At 43.4% G+C, this 20,372-nt stretch overlaps 1 protein-coding gene across 5 annotated transcripts in view; it reads left to right on the top strand.

Moving 5' to 3' along the window:
- The window catches only part of sulf2b (sulfatase 2b), a 107,950-nt gene that overhangs the window by 20,878 nt on the left and 66,700 nt on the right, over positions 1-20,372 (top strand). For all 5 annotated transcript variants that reach the window (XM_019349584.2, XM_019349586.2, XM_019349579.2 and 2 more), the window contains exon 2: positions 5,305-5,342. The gene's annotated coding sequence lies outside the window, so the exon portion shown is untranslated. The remainder of the gene's footprint in view (positions 1-5,304; positions 5,343-20,372) is intronic.

The raw sequence follows: 20,372 nt of genomic DNA on the forward strand, positions 1-20,372 counted from the left end.
GATATTGTCGCAGTTACGTATTGTCAGTAGATTAGACGTGCCACCCTCCTATCTTTGGATACTTATCAGGAAGCTGGCTGAAGAACAGCAGCACCTGGTTATAAGCTAACATTATACAAGCTAATGCTAGGCTCGAATGTCCTAAAAATCACACTTCTGATAAACATTTTGACTACATTGTCACATCGTATTAGGTTTTGTTTGCCAAGTGTCAGAGTCAAAGAATGTAAGAGCCACTTCAAAGAAAGTTTCATTAACACCGGCTAACAGCAGCTAACAGAGGCTAACAGAGGCTAGCAGCAGTGATTTAGACATTTAAAACTAGACATGGCGAGTGTAGATCTAATTGTAAAACAGAGAGCTGCTGCCGGCTCATCTTTTTGTCAGGTGTTTTTTTTTAATCTATTTTGGCTTGGTTGGGTTCATCTAGTCTTTCTAGCTTCTGTGCAGGTTTATCTGACTTACTGCATGACGACGAGACCATCAAAACAAACCAAACTATGCTACCTGCTTTATCCATCATAGCTAAACTCAGGTCATTTTGTAAGTAAGTAACAGCTTGCCGTGCTCTTATCTTCCAACAGTATGTGCAGTGTTGATGCAACAAAAGGAGCTCAAATAATTTAATGGACGAAATAAAGTCAGACTTGAAGGCTTTCCCTCTAATGATTCAGTTCAGAGGCTTAGGGGGAAACCCTGGTACAGATCAGTGTTTGTGGACAGTCAGATAAATAAAAATGACAATTTTTCAAGGCAGGTTAGAAACATGCAAATTATTGAAAGAAAACATTCTTTATTGATGAACAGTTACATTATTGTAAAAGAAAACCTAGCCGGATGGCAGACAGAAGGACACTGCGTCCACTCTTACTGCTTTTCACAGACAGTGGGATTCGGTCTTAATAGTCACTGGAGGCCGATGAATTCACCTGAATCTAATGTCAGTTTAAGTCATGATGACATACTTTTTTTGATGGGCTTTAGGATTTAGTGAACAGTTCAGCTTGTTTCTCCGTGTTCTTGAGGGATGCCTGAAAACAAACAAGCCTTTTAAAATCTCGCCGTTGAGGTGCACAATTTAACAGTGCTTGACAACAGCTTTGACTCTCCCCATTGGACTGATTGGCTAATTGTTAGTCGCTACGGCAATGCTCATTTGGTCAATTGTTTCAAGAAACAGCTGTTTCATGTTACAGTGCCAGACCGACCCCGTCAGCTCAGTTGAACAAATGGATTTAAGAATCAGCAACAACAAAACCTCCTCTGTTACCGATTTTCTGCTTTGTGAGCCATCCAGCCCACATCTACACTTCAGGAGTATCCATCCTGCAGCTAATTTAGCTCAGGGAAAACCAAGCACTTCCTGCTTCATGTTGCTGGGAATAACCGCAGTTCTGAAAGTTCAAGAAATGTTCGATATAACTCGTGTATTTTCTGCATGGCTGGATAAAAGATGCTGTGCACATTGAAAGAAAGAAGATAACTCAGTGTCAGTGCTTGAACTTAATTTCAACTTTTTAAAATCTGCCAGAAAAATGGAGCAGCATGCATCCGAAACGTTGCTGAAGATATTTGGCATTAAAGATCCAGCACCATAAACTTGGTTGCTATTGTGAGACATTATGGCGTGTTAGAACATGCTGAAACCAGTGTGGTCAGTGGATGTGGGCCTTCGACAAGCACAAGGCCAGTACACACTGTGACTGTGCAGCAACAAATTACTACAGCACCATGTCTTTAAACTTCACAGGAAAATTGTGTGCAGCAAAGAAAACCTGAGACAGTTCAGGGTTAATGAAAGCCACAGCAGTTTGTCCTAAAGTTAATTACCAGAGTTATCGTAGTTTTAATTAGTGTCAGTGTCGTGCTTGTCTGGTCACGGCGTTTTGATCTCAATTAAAATCACAAAGTTTGTGATTAACATGATGATTAGAAGTTTTAAATCATGGATGGAGCAGTGTTTCAGCCACATAGACGGTCCGCCCGGGTATCGTAAACTCCCAAACTTTTTTTAGTTTAGTTTTATTTTTTATCCACTCAAGAGAATGATGACATCATTGATCGATTTACTAGTGGGTGACCATCATTCTTATTTTGATAGTTTTGTTCCTGCCAACCAGCCCTGGCCCTTCCTGTTCTTTCCTTATCAGATTTTTATTGTTCCAGAGAGTTTCTCATCCCGTTGCTGGGTGGAGTAACTCCACTGTAAAGGTCTGCTGGCAGTGCCTGTTCTGTTGTGTGGACGGTAACTGTAATCAGAACTTACAGCAGGTTGGAAACTATGTGCTGCTCCATCTGTGGGATGTGGAACTCATTGGAGAGGTGGCTGATCATTGCTCTGGCATCCATTGTTAGTGCTCGGGACACACGTGCACCTTCCTGTCGCTAAAGCCACAAGCAGAATCTAATTATATGGGAGACAGAGTGAAGTTACAGTGAACACTTGTGTTACCTTTCACTGTTTCCAATGAACTGTTGTATTCTTCAGGCCTTCATCACTGGAATACTCAAGTTCTCAGTGTACTCGCTTTTTCTCAGATGGACCATTGAGAGTATTTGACTCCACTGCGATCCGCAGCACATACGCACACGTCCCTCTTTTCGTGTGTCTCGTTGTTTTTGGCTCGTTCCAAACCTTTTTAAAATTCAGTGACTTTAAATGTGAATGTTTAATCGTTGCTCTTAGTTTCTACCACTTTTCCCAACCACAGTAACCGAAAATACTCTGTTAGAAATCTCACTGAATCAGCTTTTAATGCAAAACTAAAACGTGTGGTCCAGTTCTGTTTTTTCAGAATTTTTTAAAGTAGCCAACTCCTGACTGCACTTTGATGTGTGGTTTGATAATCAAATTCAGTTATGATAAGCAGGTACACGTCTGGGTTCAGTTACGATAAAATGCCCAGCGAGCTCCATCTGTAGGCCTGCCGCGGCTGTTTGCTGGAAGCCTTCTGCAGAGGGTGAAAGAAAATACATTTTTGCAGACAGACTGAGGTCTTTAAGTGGAATCCGGTGGATCAGAAAGTCCAGAGAGCAGGTTCAGGTCCTGAACCTGCCTGAAGACCTCCACCGTGTGGCCTCATTATCCAGCCACACACACACCAAACCCCCCAAACAGACCACCAGCCCAGCTAATTGGAGATGTTGTATCACCTCCCTCGTGTCTTTTGCTCTTTGTGTTTCTTACACACACACACACACACACACACACACACACACACACACACACACACACACACACACACACACATGGTGACCCAGTGGGAGTTGGCAGCTCGGAGCGAATTGAAAGAGAAGGCAGAAAGTCATTACTTCTCTCACTAGATTGTGTGTGTGTGTGTGTGTGTGTGTGTGTGTGTGTGTGTGTAATCCCACCATCAGTATGCCGCTCATGCTTTGCAACAGAAGGGAGGAAATTGAAGAGAGAGAAAAAGAGAGGAGGGAGAGAATAGTAGGAGGGGGGAGGCGACAGTCCAACACGGAGTTCTTTTGATTACAGATGGTAAATGTGCCTTCAGTTACCACCTCCTCCTCCTCCTCTTCATCGTCTCCTCGCTCCTTCTCACTCGGGGGATTTGAGGTGGACGTGAGTGGAATCACTGACTGCGCTGTGTGTGTGTGTGTGTGTGTGTGTGTGTGTGTACGCGCTGTACTGTATTTTGTATGGCGGTGGTTTTATTATGGAGCTAAGCTGGGGTCACAGAGGTCGTCTGCTGGAAGTTTTAAAACTGAAAGTGCTGTTTGTTACCAGGACTGCCCTGTTATGACAGGGGGGTTAATCCCAGTTATTTTGGCCAATAATTAAAATTTGGCTTGTTTAACATAATTTTAATTAGAATAACACTTGCAATGGATTCAATTAACATTATTTATAGAAGAGTTTTCTTGAACTTTAAATATATTTCAAATGAAACAAACAAATAACAGAGAAAAGCAACGGAAGGATACGGGAACAGTCGGTCGGGTGTGCAGCCACAGTAACAGTATTAGTTTATTCTGAAGCCACGTGCTGGTCCGGTGCACCCTAACCCTGGTGCGTGATATAGGCGCCTTTTATAAATTCTCCCTCCACGCTGCATTACATGCGACGTGCCCCACTGGGACCTTTTTTATTCTTTCTTTTTTGTCTTAAACTCCTTTCTTACTTTCACTTTAACTCGCCGTTCGAGTTTAAGAACTAAAAACTACTCGGTTAGGTTTAGGAAATCAGGGTTTAGATTTCTCTGGAAGAAAGTGACTCATGCATACGAGTATGTTCTGCATCTCTGTGGGCTGCAGAGGAGGCGGGATTAGATGTTACACGTCACATTTGTCGTCATGTACCCACCGCTGCCATGCTGTCTCCGTACTGTGTCATCCAGTTAGGTTTATAACTTAACGTCGGTTGCTGACCTCAGCGTAAGATTTCTTTGGAGAAAGAGAAACAGTTTTGTGTTGTTCTTCTTCGCTCCCACCAACATAATGAGGAAATCTTAGGTACAGTTAGAATGATAGAAGCCAGTCTAAAATGGGTTCATATCAGGAAAACCTTTAGAAAATATAAACGAACACCAAATGTGGATGGCGCAAGAATTTTATTTCTCCAAAAAATCCGCCCAGTCAGTGGACTTCAAAGATCCAAAGAGGTTTAATGGGAATAATCGCTCGGACATCGGTTCCCCAGCTGTCTGCGTTCACAACTGAGTATAAACCCAAAAGCCAGCTGGTTTCCCAGGGTCTCCTGCTGGCAGGACGTCCTACAACCATCTCGTCTGGGACTCCCCAACGAGGCATCCTAGTCAGGTCTTTGAACCTTGGCTGGCTCCCTTCAGTTTGGAGGTGTATCAGCTCTACTATTAATTTACTGGTCCCATAAGTGAGCGTAGGAATGTAGCTTAACCAGGAAATTGCTTAACTTATCGTAGTGAATAATATTGCCAAAAACTGTAATTATTGTTTTTCTTTTTAATCAAGCAGCATTATTTACATTGTTACATTCTAAAAGACAGGTGGAGCTTCCAGCTCTGAGAAGTGAACCCAGCGAGTGTGCGGTGCCTCCACTTTTAATCGCTTACGCCTCACTTCCAGCTCCATGGCACAACTTCATCAGTGCCTATATCAGTATTTATACTATCTATGGTTGCAGCCAATGTTTTCACCACTGTATGTGGTTTAAATGTGGCCGATGAGCGTACACTTAGCAGTGACAGGCTACTGATTTAGCAGTTCATTAATGTGCCTGCACCTGTACTCGCCTTACGTCAGTGCAAATGTCAGTCAGAGCTCCTCGTTAACAGCTTCTTCTGTCTCTGTTTGTCTCTGCAGGACTGAGCACAGCAGGAAACGCCACACACACCTGACAGGTAAAGCTATTTTTGCTCATCGCTAATTTAGCCACGGCGTCTGTTTGCTGGTAACGAGCAGCACGGCTGCAGACAGCTGCAAACAGCTGCGATGGATCACAATCATCTTGTAGATTTGTGGCACTCATGCTTGCAGAAACAATGATTACACTCATTACTGAAATAAATAAAAACTCTGCTTTTACTTATTTAACTCCCCCCAAACGATTTTCTCGGGACTCGATGGTTCGTGTGATATCTTACTGTAACATCTGATCTCAGTCTGTCGTGTCATATGAAATCTCTTTTAACCACGACGTTGTTATCGTGGGGTAATGACAGATAAATAGCAGCTTCACCAAACTTCTATTTTTAATCCTGTGAAAACAAGATGGGAAGTTGTAATCACAAGAAACAGCCTGTTATCCCAGGATATCAAGATCGCAGAGCTGTTTTATCGAGCTCTCTTTAACCAAAAAATGGAGTGTGAAGCAAACAAAGGTTAGAAAAACTCCACACGGGAATCCAAAAAATGAAACGCAGACTCGCAGCGATGCAGATGAGGAGGTGAGACTGAGCGTTGCCGGGTTGCGACCCGGGTAAGAGCAGCCTCGCATCTCACGTTCCTGATTAATGATGCAGCTGTTCCCAAACAATGAAAACACACGGACACGGTCAGGTTGTCATCACATGTGCACACCTCACTCTCACATACAGGAAGCTATCACGCCTCTGTGTCCTTTTCCACATGTCGGTTATTCAGCTCAGACGGCACACCTGTTGATTGGTTCGGATCGAGCTCGGATCGCGTTCATGCCATAAACGAACCGCTCTGGAGTTGATTTGGAATCGCACTTCTGAGTGCAATTACTGTGTTCACACCGGCCCCAATGAAAAGCACCAGGTGGGAAAATTACACATCCTAAGTGCAAAGTAGCAGCAGTAAAGCATGCATGGGTGTCACTCAAAAACACATGCTGTAGCTGAGCTGATCTAGTCTACTGGTATCTGAAATCAGGGCAGTGAGCAAAAAGAGAACCAGAGAACAAGTGAGAGGGAGCTTTTATTGGTCCAGGTGTAGCTCACACATCCAGTTACTTCAATCGACTCCTGCAGAACAAACCACAACACAAAATCCAAAATAGAGACGCCCAGGGGTCGTCACAACTCTCGCCCAGGGTCAGGGTAAGGATCTCAGTAGCTCAGAGTGGTTAAGAGGGGGCTCTTCCTTCGCTCTGGCAGGAATCAGCTGAGATGGTTAATCAGACCAAGACACCACCTAAAGACCGCCACATTCACGTGTTACAGTCACAGTGCAGGTAACAGCGGTTGAAGACCACAGCATGCCCAAAATAAATGCAACTGCCTGCAGTGAACCTTTGAACTTTGTTGTCTTTGGTTGCTTCGAAGTCAGAGATCAGGTCTACGACCGCTCTCAGGCAGGCCCTGTCTCCAAGGTGAATTTGGTGCATCAACATGGTGATGATCACACTCTGACTTTAAAGATGTGCTGCACAGGAACAGGAGACGCAGGAAGTGAAAATGCGGCCATTACGTCATCATTTCACAAGCTGACAGCTGCGCGGTCGGCACATACCCAAAAACTCTCTGATGTCCATGTTTCTACATGAAATGTGTTCTTTTACTGCACCTGTCATGAAAGCGTGGACGTGGATAGGACACATGCATCGCTCACGTAGTGCAAAAACAAACAGATGTTCGAGCCTGTAAATAAGACGCCTGCTTAAACAAATGAAGAGAAATGAAACGGCAGTTACATAAATACACTGTTGGAGCTGCATCAAGAACAAATCACGTCTCTCTCGTGGAGCGTGGCTGAACTTTCAACATTTAGTGCAATGAAATTCTGCCAACTGGCAAACAAGCTTGGGCAGAAATATCAGAAATATCAGTGCTGCAGATGTTTTCAAGACCAGCTGCATACAAGAAGGACGATGTTAGAACTCTGACAATAAAATGACTTGAATCCTGTGATTTCGGAGGCAGAGGTAAGTGTTTAATGTTTCTGTTAAATCTGCTGTGTAAAAAAGCACAGAGTCGATCATGGAGACGCTGCAGAGGAGTGAAGGAGTTTGTGCTTCAGTGTGAACTCTGCAGCCTCGTTTGTTTCCCTGCAGCTGATTTCTGGTTCAGCTCCAGATGACCTGTACTCCTCCACATTCCTCCCAGTGCGTGCACGTGTGTGTGCGTGTGTGTGTGTGTGTGTGTGTGTGTGTGTGTGTGTGTGTGTGTGTTCACACACTGAGAGGACACAGAGAGAGAGGGAGAGAGAAAACTCGGGAGGTGTCACGTTGACATATTTTTTTCACTCTTCATTGCAAACAACAGAATGATTAATTTACTGGTTTATTGATTAAGTGACTTGTTGATTGATTTTCGGGCGGCCTGTAAAGCGTGTCATGTTTTCCTTTCTTTTTTTTTCTTTTTTTTTAAATAGCAGCAGTGATATCCAAACAATCGAGGATCTGATTGATTAACCTCGCCCAGCAGCGCCCCCTGGTGTTTGGCATCTGCACTCTGTCTACATGTGAAATAAGCAACACAAAATATTTCCGTCTTCCAAAAATGTATTTGCACCGTATAAGCTACAAACATGTAATGTGTAACGATCGTCTCTATCTGAGGTAACGACACCGATTGTGTAACTGGAACATCATCGGTTTAAAGATCCGTCTGAGGCTCTTTGCCGTTGCCGCTCCGTGGTCTAAGTAATAATAGTCTTTCAGTGGAAGCGGGTCAGAGGAACATCAGGGATCATATCTGTCAGCGTTGTAGCCACTTCATCTATCAAGCATAACTCAGCTGTAGTGTTCACTCCCAGCGGTCACTGCAGTGAGGAGACTCACAGTGTTGTCAGCATGATACATCACTGCCCTGTGTGTGTGTGTGTGTGTGTGTGTGTGTGTGTGTGTGTGTGTGTGTGCGTGTGGGACGGTTATTGTTCGGATGTAGGACTCTGACGGTCCTATGGATAATCTACGTCTAATTGCGCCCGTTCTCACTGCAGCCTTCATCCCTGCACAGTAGCAGAGTTACCAAGTGATCGGTGCCTCACGCTGATTGTTTTTCTCTGGAAAGGAGACAGAATTAAATTCTCTCTTGTTTTTGATTTATTGAGTCTGTCACTTTTTCGGGCGGTTGGTAGCCTACAGCAGAAATAACTTCGGATTGGATGGAGCGGTGTGAGACAGCAGCACATCAGAGGAGAAAATAACCGTGCGCGTTATACTCACTGTGTCTTACAATGCAGATTGCTCATTGGTTTTGATGTTTAATGTTAGTAATTGTCATGTTTGTCCATATTTACATTTATGTTTTTAAACATTCATTAAATCAGACCAGCAGGTCGTTTGCATGCTGGATCAAGGTGTGACCAAGAAACTGAGTTGTGACTAAAACAGCTATAAGAAAGGTGGGCGTGGCTGTTTGTGGATATGTGAATGTGTTTAAGGGCTGCCGAGGCCTGCTGCTGGCCTCCGGGCCACAGCTTGAGAACCTCGGTGTGGAACGTAGCTGTAACTTTTTATTCTGATGATGCTGACTTGAATCATCTGATTATCATGGAGCCACTCACTAACGTAAGCTAGCCTGTGCAGGTTTGCCAAGTGGTTGTCATTAGCTGTTACCTTTCTCTCTGTGAGATGAATGTTTGTATGACGCTCCTGGGAAAACTTCTGCATGCAGGTGCATCTCTGTAGCCTTTGCGTTTGTTGAATTTCCATTACTTTGTGTCACCAATAAGCTTTGTAAATGTACAAACACGGCACCATAAATTCAGCTTCAGAGCCTTAGCATTTAAACCTGAGCAGCAGGCTCATGTGAGATTAACTGCTCCCGGCCGGCTGAGACATTCAAACAGTTTGTGACAGAAATTCATATTAAATAAAATGTAATAATCAGTCTGTAATTGTTTAAATGTCAGGGCAGCCGATTGAGTGTGCGATCTTTGTGTGGTTTAACCTTTATTCAACATGTTCTTGTGTAAATCAGCCGGCAGATTGTCTGAATAGTTTCAGAGTAATAAAGAGTCAAATACCGAGAAGAGCAAGATATTGATCTGTGAGAGATTTAGACCGTCAGGGCGTTGTGACTGGAACTGTGTCCTCACAAGTATAGGAGTGTGTGTGTGTGTGTGTGTGTGTGTGTGTGTGTGTGTTACATGATGGCCAGTCATGGACTGCATTTCAGCTAAATTGTAGGCAAGTGATGGAAAAAGGAACAAAAAAATCTTTAAATAAATCCATCCATCCATCCATCCATCCATCCATCCATCCATCCATCCATCCATCATTGCTGTTGGATGAGTTGTGTTGGTCTTTGTGATGCTGTTGCCGTTCAGTTTTATTTATATAGCACCAAATCACAACAACAGTTGCCTCAAGGTGCTTAAGTCTGCTACACAATTTCCACTTCCCTTCAGCGCAGCTTTCTTCACTTCTCCACTGTAATGCAGATTTCTTCCAAATAGTCTTGATGTTATCCTTGAAATGGGGACATGCTGTCCTTCCTTCTGCATGGATGTTGTGACCTGTCTCTCAGAGTTGGTGCTGCATTCCTGAGGTGGGAATCATGGTTTCCTTCAGATCCCTGATGTTGCCGTCTCCATCAATTGAGTTGATCTTCGGGATCTTTGGTGGCGCTCCATTGTTCTAAAGTCCCTGCTGTAGGCGGTCCATGATTCAGCAGCATACAGAAGGGCTAAGAGTCAGAAAACCACACACCCACACCGACCACGTCTTTGGACTGTGGGAATAAAAGTGGGAATCCTTCACAGGGAGAACAGATGCACTCCGTCCAGAAAGATCCAGAAACCTGGAACCTTCTTGCTTATCACTGCACCACAGAGCCACCTGTAACTCTTTTAAATCTTTATTTAAAATCGTATCCAGAGCCTGCTGCTTTAACTCACCAGGTTGAGTGGGTGAGCTTTATGCTGAAGGCCACTGCAGGGTCCCGGATCACTTCCTGTGTGCCATTCCTCCCCGCTCTCTCCCTGCATGCGGTTTGCCAAAAAGGCTCAAAATGCCCCAAACAATTCTGAAAACTCACTAACAGTTACATTTAGTTACATTTTTGTTATTTAACATGACAACCACACGTTTCTGTTTTTTTAGAGGTACTTAAACACTCATTCATACCCACTGAAGCTAAAAAATTCCCTCCACAGCTGAGGTCCACCATCATGTCTGCTGCTATGCAGGCCCCCCTGGCTCAATGTGGGGAAACCGATGGCATGTGTGTTAAATGACTCACTGACGTTCTATAATATATGCTCAGTTAATTAGGCACAAACAAATGCACGCCACTACAACCGCCAGGAAATAAATCCTGCCTTCATCAAGGCTAGAAGCTGCAGTAAACCAGAGGCTGCGAGGAGCACGTAAATATTAAAGAAGGAGTCGAATCCCGTCAGACCTGCTGTCAGCCGTGAATCAGGTGGGAGAAATCTGCAGCAGGGTCTGCAGGAGCATACATTACATGTTTTGTCTTAATATATGTGTGCATACAGTAAAGTGAGTGTGTGTGTCCGGTGGTCATCTCCCAGCAGAGCGCTCCTGCTCTCCATCAGTCTATTTCTGTCTCTGAGTGGGCAGGATGGATGAACCGCCCGAAGGGATGGAGAGGGGGATGAAGAGAAAGTGAGAGAGGTGGAAATAGTAGAGGAAGAGGAGTGTATGCGATGCCGCCGTCCTCTCGTTTTGATCGACCTGTGTCGCTTTGTGTTCAATCTGTTTTTGGGGGGGGTTTTTTCTCTTCTTTTTTTTTCCAGCTCGTAATGAATTAATTAGAGATGACATCACCGGGAGAGAGAGGCAGGTGCCGCTGCAATGGAAGACTGTGATAGGCTGTGAATGAAGAGGGTGACAGACGAGGGAGAAACGTGGAAAGGACAAGAAGATTAGAGGGTTTAGAGTTAAGACACCTCAGAGGTCTAATTATTGCCCGTCCATTAGTGAAGTCTTAGGACACCAGTGGTTGTCACTGGCAACGGACTTAAAGATCTGCAGACTGAAAGGAAGGAAGTTTTGTTTAACCTCTCATCGAAAGCTGAGTAAAAATACATGCACCTGTCCAGGTGTCTTGTCGTATTCGTGTTTCCCCCAACAAGCTTAAACATGAACATTGAAATTTCGGTCAGCGTTTCCTTTTCAGGAACGTCTCAGCAACGTGTCTCCTCTCGCCTCTCACTGCTTGGTGTGTGGGAAATTTGATCACTGTAAGTTTGCCAGAGGATGAAAATGGCGACATGTTGGTGAGGGCGATACTTTAGCTGAAATGCTAATTCCTGATATTTGTCTAGATGGCTGTCCCTCCCATCCCCTGTTTCTGTTCCTGGTGAACGTTCTTCCCTGTCATCGCTGAGCACTCACTGGTAGGGGAATTTCTGGAGGAAAGACAATGTTGTTAGAAGTCCACCCCAAGCAACTTGAAGTCGATCATTCTACAGTGAGAAAGATTATTAATTAGGGAAAAGCACTGAGGGCTTTATGGCTTCTGTGGAAGGTTTGCCAGGACAAAAGCCTGAATATGTCAGCACAGCTTGGTTTGCAGAGTTGCATCACATAAACCCAAAGACTTCTGGAACAGCGTCCTTCTAGCAGACCAGACCAAAGTGGAGATGTCCGTCCATGATTCACAACACCAAGTCTGGAGCACAAACACCTCACACTAACTATAAGCACGGTGTGGATGGGTGACAATTGGGGCACCTTTCACTTACTGAGTCAAAGTCTTCTGTATACTAAAGTATTCTAGAGTTAAATATGAGGACATCTGTCCAACATCTAAAGCTTGGGTCATGCAGCAGGACAGTGATCCAAGCTCAGCAGCAAATCCACAACAGAATGGAGAAAATGAAAAGAATCAAAGTGCTTGTTATGCCCCTCTGTAGCCCCTAATCTCCTCAATGTTTTCAGCTGGTGCTAATTGGCCACACCTAATCAGGTGTTGATAAAAGCATACCTGAGGCAGGCATTTTATTTTTCTCATGATTGTGTCTTTCCTCTTTTTAAAGATAATTTATGCCTCATGTCAGGTGAGCAGCTGCATGAAAAAGATAAATGTCATGAATAAAGAGCTGCATTAGTTACCTAAAAGCAAAGATAAACTTTTGAGGGGAAAAATGACAGCGTAGTGTTAATAATTACTTTTCTCTCGACTCATTTTTAGACCAACACCGTTTAGATAAGTATGCTCTTTGGCTGCTCTACCTCTAATCCTGCTTCAATGGTGGCAGAGGCATTTATGTGTAATTTAGCAGAAGCATCCATTACACAGAGCAGGATTAGGTTCGGGCTGCTGATGTGACTGAGGTCAGACTGAAGAGTCGCTGGCTCCGAGCGAACGTCGAGTCAGTAAATGAATAACAGAGCAAACTCGGTGAATGTGAGAGAGAGAGAGGCAGCAGCTGCTTCTCCTCCTGCTTGCAGGAAAACAGCTGCTTCACTGGTGGAGGATACAGCCCGAGGGACTCACAGTGACACACACACACACACAGATCTCCTGTGTGCTGAGAGGTCAGCAGGCTACCAGGTATAGGTGGAGGACGGGTGAGAGGAAAGAGAAGGAGCTGAGGGAGGCGAGGAGATTGAGGAGGAAAAGAAGGGGGAAGTGCTGAGTCTAACTGATGACCGCTGCTTGCTACAGCCTGCAGCTATTTGTACGTCGCAGGAAAAAAAAGATAAATAAATAAAGAAGACAAATGTCCCCTGCTCTGTGGAGGACAAACTAAATCTTCCCCGCGGCTCTCCTCTGCTACTGTTTCAGAAACTCTAAACCAGAGAGGAGAGCAGCTAAAGAACAACAAATATATCCTGGGAAATGCGGCTCGCCGGCTGCTGCATTCGCCCGGTGCGGGCAGGGATTTGGTGATCTGCATTTCAATCCAGAGTAAAAGGACAGAGAAAGACAGAAGGAAGAGGAGAAAGTGGACGCGGTGATGGATGGGTTTCAGCAGAGACTCACAAACTCAGTCAAAGACCCAGAACGATTGAAAAACTCCTCCCACAGCTTTATTACTCCTCGTGATGAATGGAGAAAATGAGCTAAATGAAAATGACACGCAGAGCGAGTGAGTCCTGTAACGGCCTCAAACTGAAACCTGAACCCTGTGTGACCAGTTCCCCCTAAAAACGTTGAATTTCATGACCTAAACCCCTACTACGCTGGGGATCTCCATCTGGGACATGTGATCGTATTAGCTCCAGGTTCATATCAGTGTGTTTACATAAGCTGCTGCTTAATACAGCGAAGGACCGTGGACCCTTATGTGGACGGTTGGTAGTCGTTTTACCTTCAATGTTGGCTGTGTGATAACACACTTTATATTTTAGTCCAATAGATAAACTTTAGAGTTAGTTTCTATAAATTATAGCTTAAATTAAATCAACAGCAGTCAAAGTTAACACAGCTGATGCTGCACACAGTCCTAGAACCCGCTGATAGCATAAACTGTATATAAAAGATGGCCATGGCCGTCTGGTCTAAAAAGGGCCTAAAACATCAGTTGTTTCCAGTTGCCAGCAGGGGGCATCTCTCAATTAACTAGATATTTGTTGGAAAACGACCCTTGATCTGTGACATCATTGAACACTTTTAAATCTTATTTACTACAATGTTCAGTTTATTTTATTTATAAAGCACCAAAACACAACATCAGTCACCTCAAGACCTCAAGGATGTGTGGTTTCAAAAAGCCTTGATGTAATGCTGTTCAGCTGCACACATACCGGTTACCATTGTTCAGGTAATACTGTAATCATGGTTATTTAGCAAGTTAAAAAATGTTACAAATGAATAAAAATGAGGCGAGGGTCATGGGGGACACGGGTTTAACTGGTAGGGGGTGGGCCCCGGAATATAAAACCAGTTTCCCAAAGCCAGCCAGCAGTCACTGCAGGACAGACTCCACAGTGGGAGAGCTCCAGGTCAAAGTGAACTTGCATCAGGTCCCTCAGAAGACCTTGAGCTAGAGAGAATAAACCAACAACCACGTGCTTCATGCCACTGACAGCAGACCAGGAGACAAATCCTGAGACGAGGGCGGCTGCAGGTAATCCTGGTAAACCCTCTGAGTTTTATTTCCTCTGGGTTGATGTTGCTGGTCAAAGGCTCTCTGTGTGCCAGCTAGCTATGATATTAAGATTTAGCTTAAAGTTAAAATCACAATAGCACTTAGTGATGGGTGACATCATACTGCGCTACATCCATCTTTTATGTACAGTTTGTGGTCAATATGCACATTAGTGAGAAAATCCCAGTCATGGAACAAAAAACTAACAAATCTAACTAATGTTTGATGATCTTTATTCTGGAGATTATTTCTTTTAATTGAAAGACAAGGTTAAAACGGGCTCCAGCAAATAGTCAGGGCCGTCCAAAGCTGTTACAACATGGAAAAAGTAATTTTATCTGCTTATATCATCTGTTATGACGTCACCATCACCAGCTCAGTAACAGGAAAGCTGTCCACAGCCTGCAGATGAGGGTGCAGATGATTGGGTTGTCCATAATGCAGTTAGCAAAATATTCATTCCAGGTGGTCCTCTCAGCAGACGGAAAACGAAACATTTGAAAGGATTCATGTTCACTGCTTTGTTTGACTCTGTTTCCCCGAATCTCCGTCACACCATGCAGACGGAACGCAGCTCGCATTGATTTTCACTCCTGAAATGATCAAACGTAGAAAGTTTGATAGAAAATATAAACATTTTTTGCAGTAGACGAGTCTCTCATAGACTATACACGCACGCACACACACACACGCACGCACACACACGCACACACTCTGCACTGATGTGCAGCAGAGAAGACGAGCCACCCGGGGAGAGACTCTCCGTTTCCTGTCAGCCTCGCCAACTTCCTGTCACCATGTTGATTTACTGTTCCATTACTCTACCTGTGGAGCTCTGTGCGTGTGTGTGTCTGTGTGTGTGTGTGTGTGTGTGTGTGTGTGAGAGAGAGAGAGAGGTAATTCTGTGTTTTAGCCTTGTGAGTGTGTATAAGATATTCTTTCAGTGTCTCAGTGTTTTGTGTGTGTTTCTCCTCAAAGGCTGGCATCACTGGCAAAGTGCCTCACTGAAGTAATTGCACACACACACACACACACACACACACACACACACACACACACACACACACACACACAGAGCCTCGGGAGCAGCAGTAGTTGTTACCATGGTGTCATCCTCTCTCTGACGATTGACCAACCTTCAGACTTTCTTCTTGTTGTTGTGTTTAATATTTTTGCACTGAAAACATGAGTCTCATTTATAATTGGAAGTAAAAGTTCTTAAATGTCTCAGTGATGGTTTAATCTGGCTTCTTTGGTTTTGGCTCAGTTCATTTTCTTTAACCACTTGTAGATCAGTGTCATGGTGGTGGAGCCTGTCTCAACTGTCATTGGGCAAGAGGTGGGATAACACAAAGAGACACAACAATTCATACCCAGGTGATTGTAAACACCTGTTTAAAAAGAAAGTGATAACTGATTCTGTTGAGTACACAGTTTTGCTTGTACTGGATCTCACCTCTGCCTCGATACTGATACTGTGATCAATAATATCCATATGTATGAATCGAGTCATGTCTGAAAGAACAGTTCTGCCTCGTGGAGTACCTCAGAGGTCTATTTTGGGTCCACTTCTCTTTTGGCTTTGCCCCATTGGCCACATTTTTAGATGTAATTGTGTTACGTTAACAATTTCTTATTATCTCTCTGCTAATGACATTCAGTTACACGGTTGTTTCAGCTTCTGAGTTTTCTAAAATGTTTATTTTAAGTAATCGCCTGACAAAAATCAAGCAATAGTTCACTGACACCTTCCTTCAGTTAAATATTGATTTAAAAAAAACTATGATTATTGTTTCTTCAGAAATTAGGCAGCATATCAGCCTCAGAGATTTGGGTTTCATTTTGCATGGTTCATCGTTGTGTCAAGACTTTAAAGTGGGACCAACAGAAGATCACACGTCACTCCAGTTTTGGCGTCTCGTCACTTGTTGCTACATTTTAGAATTCATTTTAAATTTTTGTTGTAATTTTACGGGCACGCTACACTCCAGCATTTCTCCTACGCTTCGTCCCGGGCTCTTAGGTCATCAGGTCAGAGGTTACTGGCTTTCCAGGCAGCGATTCCACGTTCCTGGATCTTTATTTCACCGTCTTTACGCTGTACAAACTCCACTGGCTTATAAAAGAAGACGTTTTTATACAGTCAAACTTTTAACTAACTTGATGTTTTATGTTGTATTCTATTGTTTTACATTGCTATAGTATGTTTTATTTCTAACATTTTATTTCGAAGCACTGGCTCATTATCTGTGAATTACTTAGTCTTTGACTCGGTGCTGTTTCCTGCAGTATATTGCAAGTAAACCTGACAAGTTTGGGATCAAGTTTTGGGTGGCCTGCGACCTAAAATCCAAGTACATTTGCAATGTCCTCCCATATCTTGGCAAGGACCCCAATCGTCCCAGTGGGGAGAGACGGTTTGAAAATGTAGTGATGAGGCTGATGGAACCATTCCTAGACAAGGGCAGAAATGTTACCACGGACAATTTCTTCACATCGCTTTCACTTGCGCAAAAACTTCTTAGACGGAAAACCACCATCCTCGGCACAGTCAACAAGATTCGCCGGGAAATTCCTCAATCCGCTAGAAACTCAGATCGCAATGAATTCACCACTCAGGTAGGCTGCAGGTCTTTTGTGGTTCTATGTTTATGTGTTTCATTGTGTGTAAAAGTGCTATGGAAATAACAATTTATCTTATTTCTTAGGTGTTTTCAACCTCTGCTGCCACGCTGACGGCGTATGCGGCTAAACGGAAGAAGACAGTCTATATTCTTAGCCCAGGGGTCTGCAACCTTTAACACCCAAAGAGCCACTTGGACCCGGTTTCCACGCAAAAGAAAACACTGGGAGCCGCAAATACTTTTTGAAATCTAAAATGAAGATAACACTGTATATATTGTTTTTTTTACCTTTGTGCTTTGTGTAAACAACTAAAGTAAGTAAGTAAAGTTTATTTATTAAGCGCTTTTCACAGACAGGCAGTCACAAAGCGCTGTACACAAATATTAAAATAAACAATACAATCAATAGACATTATACACAATGTAAAAGATCAAATGTAAATAATGTAAAGAATATAAAATACGTAGATCAACAATAGGCTTGTTTGAACAGAAAAGTTTTTAACTGCTTTTTAAAAGAATCCACAGAGAAACTATGTGTATTGCTTATGAAATCCATGAAGTGCTACAGAGAAAATTACATTTTATTTATGTAATTAACATATTTTGAACTCTTAAAGAAATATAACAAAAGCAAAGACACCCAGCTGAACTAAAATGATCCATGTAGCAAACAAAAACTGTTGTGAGCCGCCTCCCTTTTAAAAAAGTAATTGGAAAACAAGCACTATGCCGCTTAAAAAAAAAAATAAAAAATTGCAAAATTCTGCCTAAGTATCTATTTTACCTTGTTAATGTGTGTGGCGGGGCGTGGTCTGCAGTGCCGCTGAATGGGAGTCGGACGCACCTGAGCGGCACCCGCAATCGCGCCTCGCCGCCTTAAAGCCTGCGCTCTCTCTGTTGTTGTGTTGTCGGGCTGTGAGCTGAAAAGCTGCAGCCGGCTGTATGCGTACAGCAACCGTGTGTGAAAAGTGGTCAATATAGAGATGCTGAAAAGCGCGTTCATGCAAACATCGTCGGGTCTGCCGTGATATGTTTACAATAAGACTTCTGGTCCCAAACCTCTGCTTACAGCGTCTGCAAATCGGGGCTTTCATCTTTACGCAGGACTGTAAGCTGTCATCTGTGAGGCGTGAGCGTGTTTGTTTTTAACATAGTTCACGGTGGAGAACAGCTGCCGACATAATTGGCCTACCTGGGGTTGAAAGTCTCGATAAATGCACGGCGTTTCGGCGGGTACACCGGCTTCCCCGAGTGTAACGCTTATTTTGAGCGATGAAAAAATTAATAAAATATTATTTTATTTTTATATTTCAAAATCACAACAATCTTCCAATATAGAACTACAAGTTTTTTAAAGAACTAAACACAAATAAAATGCACTTCAGCTAAATACTTATAATTTATTTTCCCAAACCACGCGGAGCCGCACTATAAAGACTAAAGAGCCGCATGCGGCTCCGGAGCCGCGGGTTGCCGACCCCTGTCTTAGCAGCATGCACAGCGTGGTTCAGACTGATAACATCACCAAAAGAAAGCCCAACACTGTCACCCTTTACAACACCACAAAGTGTGGTGTGGATGTGATGGACCAGATGGTGCGGGAGTACACGGTCTGCAGAGGAACACGGCGCTGGCCAGTTGCCGTGTTCTATAACATGATTGACATGGCAGCACTGAATGCACATGTGCTGTATCAAGCATGCACCGGGACGCAGGAAAGACGGGTGGACTTCCTGGTGGAGCTTGCAAGAGAGTTGGCTAACTCTCATATGGCTGGGAAGAAGGCAAGAAAAGAACAGTTGCTTCGGACACAACCCTCCACACCTAGCCCTGGAAAAAGAGCCACGTGTCAGGTCAAACACAAATGCAAGAACAATCATGCCACTGTGCGATGTGTTCACTGCTACAGATACACATGTGGTAAATGCAGACTACAGATACCATGGCAGTGCCAGGATTGTGAGTGATTGCTGAAAATGTTGAAATGTACTCACTCACTTTTTATTATTATCTGTAAATATGTGTACAAATGGTTGTTTTTGTAGAAATTTTTTTTGTTTTGTTTTTTTTGTACTGTTTTTATCAATAAATCTTTTGGAGATTTATTTTCCCGGATGATTGAGAATGCATCAAGACGAACACAAAACGAAGTTCAGTTGTTGTTGTTTTTTGTACTGTTTTTATCAATAAATCTCAGCAACAAAGGAAATGCACCCATGTGTGTTGATTTCTCCCTAAGATGGCAAACTGAAACACAAGTTTCCTTGTGGCTCAGGAAACTAACCACTTCAAGTGGCTCAGCATGGCCCCACCTTATTTACGTAACAAAAGCAGCTGTTCACAGGTGATTAAGGATATTAGCTAAAAGCCTACCAGCGGGTTTTAAAGGTAGAAAAGCCAAATGGCTGCTCTCTGGGACTTCTAGTGTTAATGCAACACTATATATAGAGAAAAGGAATAAGACTTCTCAGAATGTTAATTTAAAAGCTTTAGAGTAATTTTAATATTTTCCTCATTTCTTTTTCTCCTGATAATGCACCTTAACAAATGGAAGTAGAGGAATCTTCTACTATATATGTAAACTGTTTTTTGGCCCTCAGAAAGTTTGACATAGTCGGCTTTAGGTCTGGTAAATAGTGCAATAGTGCACATTCATACAGTGCAGACCGGCAGCAGCGGCACTGCTCACATATTTTGTGCTCTAAGAACAAACCAAAACCAGCGGGTGATGTCACAGTGGTTGTGTCCATCTTTTATATACAGCCTGTGGATATATCATGGTTTTCATGCCTCTGTTCTGACAGCTTGTCATGAAATATGATGTGATTAACGTGGTTTTGTTTTAGAGGACTGAGGGACCTCCAGGGTCAAGAGGGTTAATTAACCTTAGCGTTGCTTTTTATTTTTGTAAAGACTCACACGGTCTGCTTGGGCGCTTGAATTTCTCCCCATGATTGAAAATCTTTTTATTTTCACCAAAGCCCTCTGTTGGTTTGAGCTCAGTCTAAATGTGTTTGTGGTTTTCCGTTTGAGCCCTGAAAGAAAAATGAAACTTCCCATCGCCGAACTAATTTGCTTCATAATGACTCTGCCGGGGATGTAATTTCAACAAAGAAAAGTGGCCTTTCGCAGAAAAACACAAAGCATTTACATAGGGACCGAGCCCCCTCCCGGTGCCCCCCGTCGATCCCAGCCAGGTTGTTTTGCAGCTGAGCTCTAATGAAGCTCTGAGTCTATTTTGGTTTGTGCGACATGAAAACATTCGGGTGCCTCGGGCTGCACGCTGATCACAGTTCACAGGTTTTAAACAAGCGAGAACACGAAGACGAC

The sequence above is a fragment of the Oreochromis niloticus genome, linkage group LG20 (assembly GCF_001858045.2).
Source record: "Oreochromis niloticus isolate F11D_XX linkage group LG20, O_niloticus_UMD_NMBU, whole genome shotgun sequence".
NCBI lineage: Eukaryota > Metazoa > Chordata > Actinopteri > Cichliformes > Cichlidae > Oreochromis > Oreochromis niloticus.